Source organism: Phoenix dactylifera, chromosome 8 (assembly GCF_051530095.1).
Source record: "Phoenix dactylifera cultivar Ajwa chromosome 8, Ajwa_hap1_PhDact_Kaust_v1.1, whole genome shotgun sequence".
NCBI lineage: Eukaryota > Viridiplantae > Streptophyta > Magnoliopsida > Arecales > Arecaceae > Phoenix > Phoenix dactylifera.
The window spans coordinates 27,288,968-27,297,568 of record NC_143197.1 but is presented as its reverse complement, the minus strand read 5'-3'; the positions used below and the strand labels follow the sequence as shown (position 1 = coordinate 27,297,568).

Here is an 8,601-nt window from a genome sequence, read left to right as displayed (position 1 = left end):
TACTAAATAGGTGACCATATTTATTTGAATGTTGCTATTCATTACTATGTTTTACAGAATCCTGTCTAGGGAATGCAGTTTTTGTCCGCAATGGAGTGAGTAAAATAGTGCTCGATCAACTTAGAAAATTTTAAAAGATAGCAAAATGCTCCATTTGCCCACGTATTCTGGACCTAGGACATTATGCTGCAAGAAAGTCTTAGTTCCAGGAAAGTATAGCTGAAATGATAAAAAGTTCCAACAAATAAAACAAAAGAAAAATTGAGGATTTTCTCTTTGGTATAATAACAGACTGAGGCTCTGTTTGGGGGAGCTGTTGACAGTAGAGCTGTTGGAAGTAGAGCTGTTATAAAAAGCTGTTTGCTGTTTGGTAACTACATTCGTAAAGTGCTGTGGTACTTTGTTTTGTGTTTGGTAAACAAACTGAGAAAGTACTTTTATACGACAAAATTACCATAAAGAACATTGCATAGTATTATACAACAGAACATAATAAAACATAACATAAATTAATACATAAATATACGATATAGTATAATATTATTGTAATATAAAATAATATTATATTGATATAGCATAATAGTAATATAATTATTAGAGTAAATTAATATTTGGTAATATAACATAATATTAAATTATTTAACATAACATATTAATGTATTATGATATAATGTAATATATATTATATTTATAGTATAATACAATAATAAAAGTATAAAATATTATAATTATTAGTATAAATTAAGTTCTCATAATATAACATAATATTAAATTATTTAAAATAACATATTAATGTATTATAATGTAATATAATATATTACAATATTTATAGTATAATACAATAATAAAGGTATAAAATATTATAATTATTATTATAAATTAATTTTTCATAATATAACATAATATTAAATTATTTAAAATAACATATTAATGTATTATAATGTAATGTAATATAATATAATATTTATAGTATAATACAATAATAAAGTTATAAAATATTATAATTATTAGTATAAATTAATTTTTCATAATATAACATAATATTAAATTATTTAACATAACATATTAATGTATTATGATATAATATAATATGATATTATATTTATAGTATAATACAAAAATAAAGGTATAAAATATTATAATTATTAGTATAAATTAATTTTCCATAATATAACATAATATTAAATTATTTAACATAACATATTAATATATTATGATATAATATAATATGATATTATATTTATAGTATAACACAAAAATAAAGGTATAAAATATTATAATTATTAGTATAAAATATTTTTCCATAATTTTTCATAAAATAATTTTCCGCGGTCCAGGGGCTCTTCTTCGTGGTCCATGCTCGAGGAGGACCTTAGCGTGGGCCGCGAAGTTGATGATAAAAAAAAACAATAGATTGATTTTGGAAGATATGGAAAAGGATTAAAATTTTTTTCTTCTAAAATGTGGTTCAAGAGATACATACAAAAATTGAAAAGAAAAATACCTTTTCTTATGGAAGGGAGTCTGACGGCTAGGGTTCTTGGCTCCAACAGATTTTTAGATTTATAAAGGGACAAACTATGTAATTATGTTATTTTAATATGGGCATTTTTGTCAAAAATACAGCTTTCCGAAAAAACTGAAACAGCTTTCTTCCAAAAGCTCCAAATTGGAGCTTCCTTCCAAAAGCTGTTTTCAGCTTCCCGCAAAAGCTGAAACAGCTTTTTGAAAAATTTACCAAACACAGTTTTTTATCTAAAAGTACTTTTGGAGGGCCAGAAAGTACCAAAAGCCCCCCCAAACAGGGCCTGAGGACTGAAAGAGGCAGTTAGGACTTGAGCGAATCGCCTTGCTTCGCTTTTCCTTTTTCTTAACCTCAAATTTGCTTCTTAATATTTGATGATAAATCGAGGCTTCTTATGGACGATTTTAGTCCTTTTACTCCCCCCCTTTTTTATTCCTAAGAAACCAATTACCAAAGATAAAATTGCCACACTTAAACATTCTATTACTCTGAGCAATGCTATAGTATGTCTTCTGTTACATATGTTCTCATAGAGTTTATTTTTCAGAAAAGGTTATTATGAAGTTCTTATGACACGGCAAGTATTTTAGCTTTGCGAAATCAGGTTTATCAGAATACCATTTTGGCCAATTATTCGAACTAAAGGCTTCGTATAAGGAAAAAGGAAAAAATCTAAAGGTTCTTGTGCAGAGCGATTCCCGTCCGAGTCTCCAGCCTAGAGTTTAACAAAATCTAAAAGAGTAAATAAAGCCAAATTCTTCGGCATCTGAGCCCCTGGATCCCTCCAAGGTACAAGAAGCCGTGTGCCTTCAACAGTTACGCCGTCATTTTTTCTTCTTCTAAAAATTAAAAAAAAGAGAGTGAAACTCGCATTGACGTCCGCCAGTTTTAAAAAAAAATTCTTCAATTTTTTGGCCAGGTCTAGCCAGTTTGGTCTGATCTAGCCGCTTCATTGAGGGTTGAGGCCCGCCACCACGTTGATAATAGTGCTCGCTTTGGAATATAGCGGCCAAGGGGACAATCGGAGTCCCCTGCATCAACTTGGGATCCGTGTGGTTCCATTACATTTTCTAGTGAGAGTCTCATCATCTCCTGTTCTCCCACGAGTTGCCAAACTTGGGCTTCGTGGCGGAATAGGTTGGTTGGTCGCGCGGGTGGAGAAAGAAAAGGGAAAATATGTTTGGGTGTGTGAGAGACTCGGAGAAGGGTGGGATCGATGTTTAATGTGGGAGTTGGGAAGCTAGCAACGCTTACCTTCCGGACATCGCATCTTGCGTTTTTTTTTTTTGGTTTTTTTTGCTGGGGACTCTTGTTACAGAATGCAGAGAAAGTGGAGGTGTCCGTGACTCCGTGCCGTGTGGGGAGAACATGAAGTGCACATGGGTGCAAAAGACGAGCAGAGTCTAGAGAGAAGAGGAGGAATCTTGACCGCTGAGGTGCTCCATGCTTCAGAAGGAAGTACCGATGGTAACGATGCTATCGCCACATTACTCCCTTATTTAATTGCTTTCTCTATAATGCTTTTGTTTAGTAGCAGCGAAGATGAGGTGAGACTGTGAGAGGGAGTGCTCTGCCTTGGGCTGAGGCATTTGACGTCATAGGATCTCATATCTAGTTCAGAAGATCTCAGTATCATAGAAGGATGGTTGGACTTAGCTGCAGAGTGTTTCATAAATAACGCAATGCTTGCCCATCTATTAGGCCATGTCACAAGAAGTTGACTGACAAGAGAATAATAGTACGTGACTCACTTTTATTTGACGCAATACCATGAGAAATTGATCCAAGAGAAGCCCAATCTGGAGAGAGCCTCGACAACAGCCCAGTATCGGCTTGATTAAAAAAAAAAAAAGGCAATCTCCCTCCGTGCATCCAGCCGCTGTACAGCTTGCACTGTCTTTCCTTGGATGATGCACCTTTTGATTTGCATAGGTCCTTCGATAGGTTCAGCAGCTAACCAGTTGGGTAATTGATTGCCCTCCCCACAAATATGCGTTGCTCAAGATGCATAGCAAGCCCGTTTCTACATCAATATATCTTTGAATAGCTTGATCAGATACTGTGTAGTAGAACTCTAGCAGCGGTTTCATGTATAGAGAGTCTCTCTTCATTGCTTTAGCCACCTGCAAGTAGTCATCAGCAAAAAAATATGTGGGATACATTTAGTCCTCTCCTCGATGGTCTGTATGCTCACAATACTTTGTTTTCAATTGCTAAATGCATTAATCTGATGAATGGATTTCTGAGCACATTATAAAAAAGTATGGGGAAAGTGGACAACCTTGGCATAAATCTCTGGTTGGTAAAAACTATGATGCGGAAATACCATTAACTAATGATGAAAATCTATGATTTAAGATGCATGCTTGAACCCATCTAATAAACCAAGCATGGAAAGCAAAATGCATTAACACCCTCAATATAGATTGCCAATCGCTCCTATCATAGGCCTGCTCCATGTCTACCTTTATTGCTATTAAGCTTTTGGACCTTGGTGCCTTCATTAATGCATGATCTCTTCGGCTAGCATAATATTTTTCGTTATATTATGCCCCGGACGAAGGCCCCTTGAGTATTTGATATTATATTAGACATGATTGGTTTGAGCCTCTTCACAAAAGTTTTTGCCACTAGTTTATAAATAGTATTACATAGACTAATAGGTCTACAGTCTTGTACTTGTGTAGGACTTTCTTCTCTAGGGGTTAATGTTATGCAAGTATCTTTCCAGCAATGGGGCATAGAAGTATACCTAAAGAAGCTTTTTATTGTAGTCACCACATCAGCTTTAATTATATACCAGAATTCTTTTTTAAAAAAAGAGAGAAGCCCATCTGGTTCCGGTGTTTTGTCTAGATGCATACCTTTGATTGCTTGCTTAATTTCGTCCTCCGTTACTGCTGCTAGGAGCTGATCATTTTGTTGCATAGTGACTTGGGTTGTAAGAGGAGGTGGCCATGAGCAGGGGTCATGTTGTTGGTGTCGCCACCTGTGCTGGAAGTGTGCCAATTCAACATGTCCCTAATGGCTTGCTCCCCTTCCTCCCGATGCCCCTATGGATCCTGAAGCATGGCAACGAGATTCTGACGCGGCCTTATAATGGTGGATTGGTGTTGCCACCTTTAGTGTTGCCTTCGTTGCACTAGAGCATGCATGACTTCTGCCTCTGAAATGCCTTTTGGCACTGCAAGTTTTGATAATAGGCTCAGAGTGTTCCTAATATACAGCTGCATATGATCCTGTTGTGTTAGGTCCCCTAGTTGGAACTCTTTTGCTTGTAACTGTAGAAGCATTCCATATACGTGTTCCCCCTTTCTAAATATATTCTCTATATGCCTTCAATTTCTTCTTCGGAGTGCCGCCTGTGTGTTCCGGAGCATTAGCCACAGCCTTATCCCTAAGGAGTGGCTGCCTTTGCATTTCTATGCTTAATGAATCACCTCGTATATATGTGGCTTCACAACACGTAGAACTTCTCAAAATGAAATGGCTAGGGCCCATGGCTTGTAGTCTAGAATGGATAGCGGGATGAGACAATGATCTGATGCATATCGGGCTAAGTGGAGCACCTTTGATTCTGGAAAGAGATCCAGTCAGTGGTCAGATAGAAAGAGAGAGATCCGATCCAATCTCTCCCACAACCGAGCTAATTCCATTTGGCTGTTACACCAGGTATAAGTTGATCCTTGAAACCCTAAATCAATCAAACTGGTAGATTGTAGGAATGCTCTAAATTCACAGATGTTATGGTTTACCCTAAACTGTCTTCCCCCTTTCTTATCTTCCAGGTGTAAAATGTAGTTAAAATCATCCAAAAGTAGTAAAGGTAACCCTAGCCTATTGACATAACTATGGTTACTAACTACCAAATAATCCTATATGATAGGCCATTAGTATTGGCATATGCTATCCCATAATCCAAGAAGGTCATGTTTATCGGAACGAGTAAAACTAATATTCCTTACATCCTTCCTCCATACTATTATGATTCCTCCTGACAAACCTTCAGCCAGCACCATATAGACTTGCCATAAGGGGCTAAGTATTCTAGATATTCTAGCTAAAGATCCTTCAGAAAATCTTGTCTCCAAAAAACAACAGACAACAGGACTATATAGACGCAGCATATTTTTTGCGTAATTTACAAAGGAGCATTTCATAGCTCCTTTGCAATTCCTAGACAAAACTTTCATTTACATAGAAGTGGTTAGATTGGGTAAACTTTGATTAGCACCATGTTGGCCTATCCTATTCTCAAAACTAGGGGACAGTGCTGGTGGCTATACATTGGATCCTTGGTTTTCACCAAGGTGACTCAAATAACCCTTTAGCCGCTTCTGTTCTCATCTTCGATCCCCTTGTCCCACCCCCAAGGAATATTGCAGCTTGCCAAGATAACAGTAAATGTGAGTGTAGAGCATTATCCGTTCTAGTGGTTAGAAGATTACTGGGTCAATTGTGTGGACAATAGGTGGTGAAATGGCAACTCTTTCAGTACTACTGGTACCCTCAGTTGATGTTGGTGTGGTTAAGGTGGCCTCTACCAAAGAAGGTGAAATGGCCTCTTTCACTACTGCCTAGGTCTCCCCCCTTGCCCTTGGCTCTTCCATCTCCAAGAGAGTAAACCTGGAGCAAGTTGGCTTGCATGGTGGAACCTAGCTAGTCGGCTGAGCCACTGATGATTCCTGGCCATTATGGTCCGGAGAAGTTCGAGGAGACGACGAAGCTGCTTCCCTTTCGTCCATTTTAGTTGGTGATGTTGCCTTTTCTTGACCATTCTCATTGAATATTTGTCGAATCGAGGACTCCAAAGCCCCCGAGTTGCCCTTCAAAGAGGGTATTTCCCGTTTTGGGACATCCGCGAACCTTCCGTACACCACACCCTTTCATTGCACGATGAGACCTCATCCTCCTCATTTCCTATTCCAACTCTAAGGCTCTTTCCTTACATTGTACCACAACCCATTGAAAGTCTCCTAAAGCACATGATTTCTGTCACGCCCAAAATCCGGCCGTGCTGTTGTAAGTTATTGCCCACAACAATACGAAGTCACATTAGCAATCCATAACAAAGTAACATTTTATTATAGAATATTTTTCAAAAAGACAACGATACATAGGTCTAAAAATTTGTACAACCAGAATCAATTGCCTAAACCCTAAAAGCTTCAAGCTCCCTACTCTTAGCAATCTTATTTATCTGAAGAAAAAAAAAAGAGTCATATGAGCTATGCGGCTCAGTAAGTCACCATGCACTATTTTACCAGATCAAGCATAATATTTCACATGCTAATGCATTATTTAAAGAAAATAACAGTATAACAAAGTAATGCATTTCATAGACAATATACCTAAAACAAGTTATAAAGCAATGCATGTTCAATCTTGCAAGTTCGTAAAGGTAGAAATGCAATGTAAAATACTGTCATTATTTTATGCTTTGAAAATCGTGCTCTCAGATGGTAGTGCAATTATGGTCACTATAACCCGTGACAAGATTGTAATCTTTGCCAACTATTATTACCCATTGGCGGGGCCATATGCCGAGCTATTATACTCACTGGCGAGGGCCGTATGCCGAGCTATTATATCCGCTAGCGAGGGCCGTACATAGCAATCTGAGAGTTCATAAATCATTTCATACTTTTCATAAACCGTATCTTGTAATTATGTTGAAAAAAATGAATAATGACATTGTAACTTTTAAAATGCATAATCATGCCACAATATTATTTTTATGCAATTTTTACAAAATCATAATTTATATATACACAAATAAGTATTCATGAAGGATGTTATTTAGCCAAAATCATGAAGCACTTGCTATATGCTTGATCCTAATTTTTAAGAAAATACATAATTAGTCATAATATATAATTTCATATCTAAAATAATGTCAGCAATCTGAAACCAATAAAACTTGTACCAGGGTCACTTATCTCGGTTCGCTCATAAATTCCTAGGGTCAGACTCCGATAAGCCCTTCTTTCCTCTTCTTCTTCTTCTTCTTCCTCTTCCTCTTTTTTCATCCGTCTCCCTTTTTCTCTTCACCGAAGGGAAGAGGCGAGAGCCTCCCCTCTAGCCCACTGGAGAGAGGGAAGGGCTCCGGCCCGACTGCAGCCCCAGTCGAGGATCGGCGGTGGCTGCGACCGAGAGCCGTGGAGCCCTTCCTCTATTTTGTCTCGAAAACATGGAAGAGGGAAAGAGAAGTTGCTGGTCTCCGACCCCACGGGAGTTACGGCCAAAGACTGGGGACATCAGCGGTCGAAACCCGGTGATGCCTGTGATCGAGGGTCGGCAATGCTGACGACCACAGGTACGCCTCTCTCTTTTTCTCCCTTCTCTATTTCTTCTTATTCTTCCCCTCTGTTTCTTCTTTTCTTTTGTTCAGTTATCCCGAGTAGATCGGGAAGAGGGAAGATAGGGAACGAGTGGACGAGGTTCGGAGGCTTACCTAACTCCGGGGAGGAACTGCGACCACTTTCTCCGGCGGCACAGATAAAGGCTTAAAAAATCCTAGCTGAGAAGGAAGGAGGGAGAGAAGCAGAGAGGGAGGAGAGGTTTCCGAAAATGGGGGGCGACCGTGAGCTTTTGTAGCCCCCAGAGAGGAAGAACGGCTGCAACGGCCGGCCGTTAGGCTGTTGCAACCACCTCTAACGGTCGCGGTGTCTTCATTCCCCTTTGCTGCCTCGTGCGTGGGCACGGTGGTGCTTAGGCCAACCTGTTGGCCCGGCCCACTGCCCAACTGTGTGCGGGCCGGTTAATGGGCCGGACCCTCACAATTTCTCTGTAGTTGTGAATACTAAAAGACAGCTTGTCTGACAAGGAGTAGGACATCACTGGCGATCGAGCTGAAGAGACTAAGGACCTACCTTGCATGTAGCCTCTAGCTTTCAAATCGTGCAACGAGGCAAAGATGTAAAGCTTGGGGGAAAATTTCACTGCCAACAAGAATCCACCAATGAGAATCCACCACATACCAAATTGTAGCAAGTTTTCAAGAAACAGGAACAGGGTGGGCATTCTGCTTCCTGGGGGCTGTGGTTGAAATGTGGCTTTCCATTACGCCATTTCAA

The 8,601-nt window shown here is 38.8% G+C and overlaps 1 long non-coding RNA gene across 1 annotated transcript; it reads right to left on the bottom strand.

Annotated features, from left to right (window-relative positions):
• Nucleotides 1–3,200: 3,200 nt before the first annotated feature.
• On the bottom strand, nt 3,201–5,283 carry LOC149753055 (uncharacterized). Its single transcript, XR_016396270.1, has 2 exons — nt 4,390–5,283; nt 3,201–3,648 (listed from the first exon to the last, which is right to left on the bottom strand). It is a non-coding gene; the product is annotated as an uncharacterized LOC149753055 (long non-coding RNA).
• Between the last annotated feature and the right edge of the window lie 3,318 nt (nt 5,284–8,601).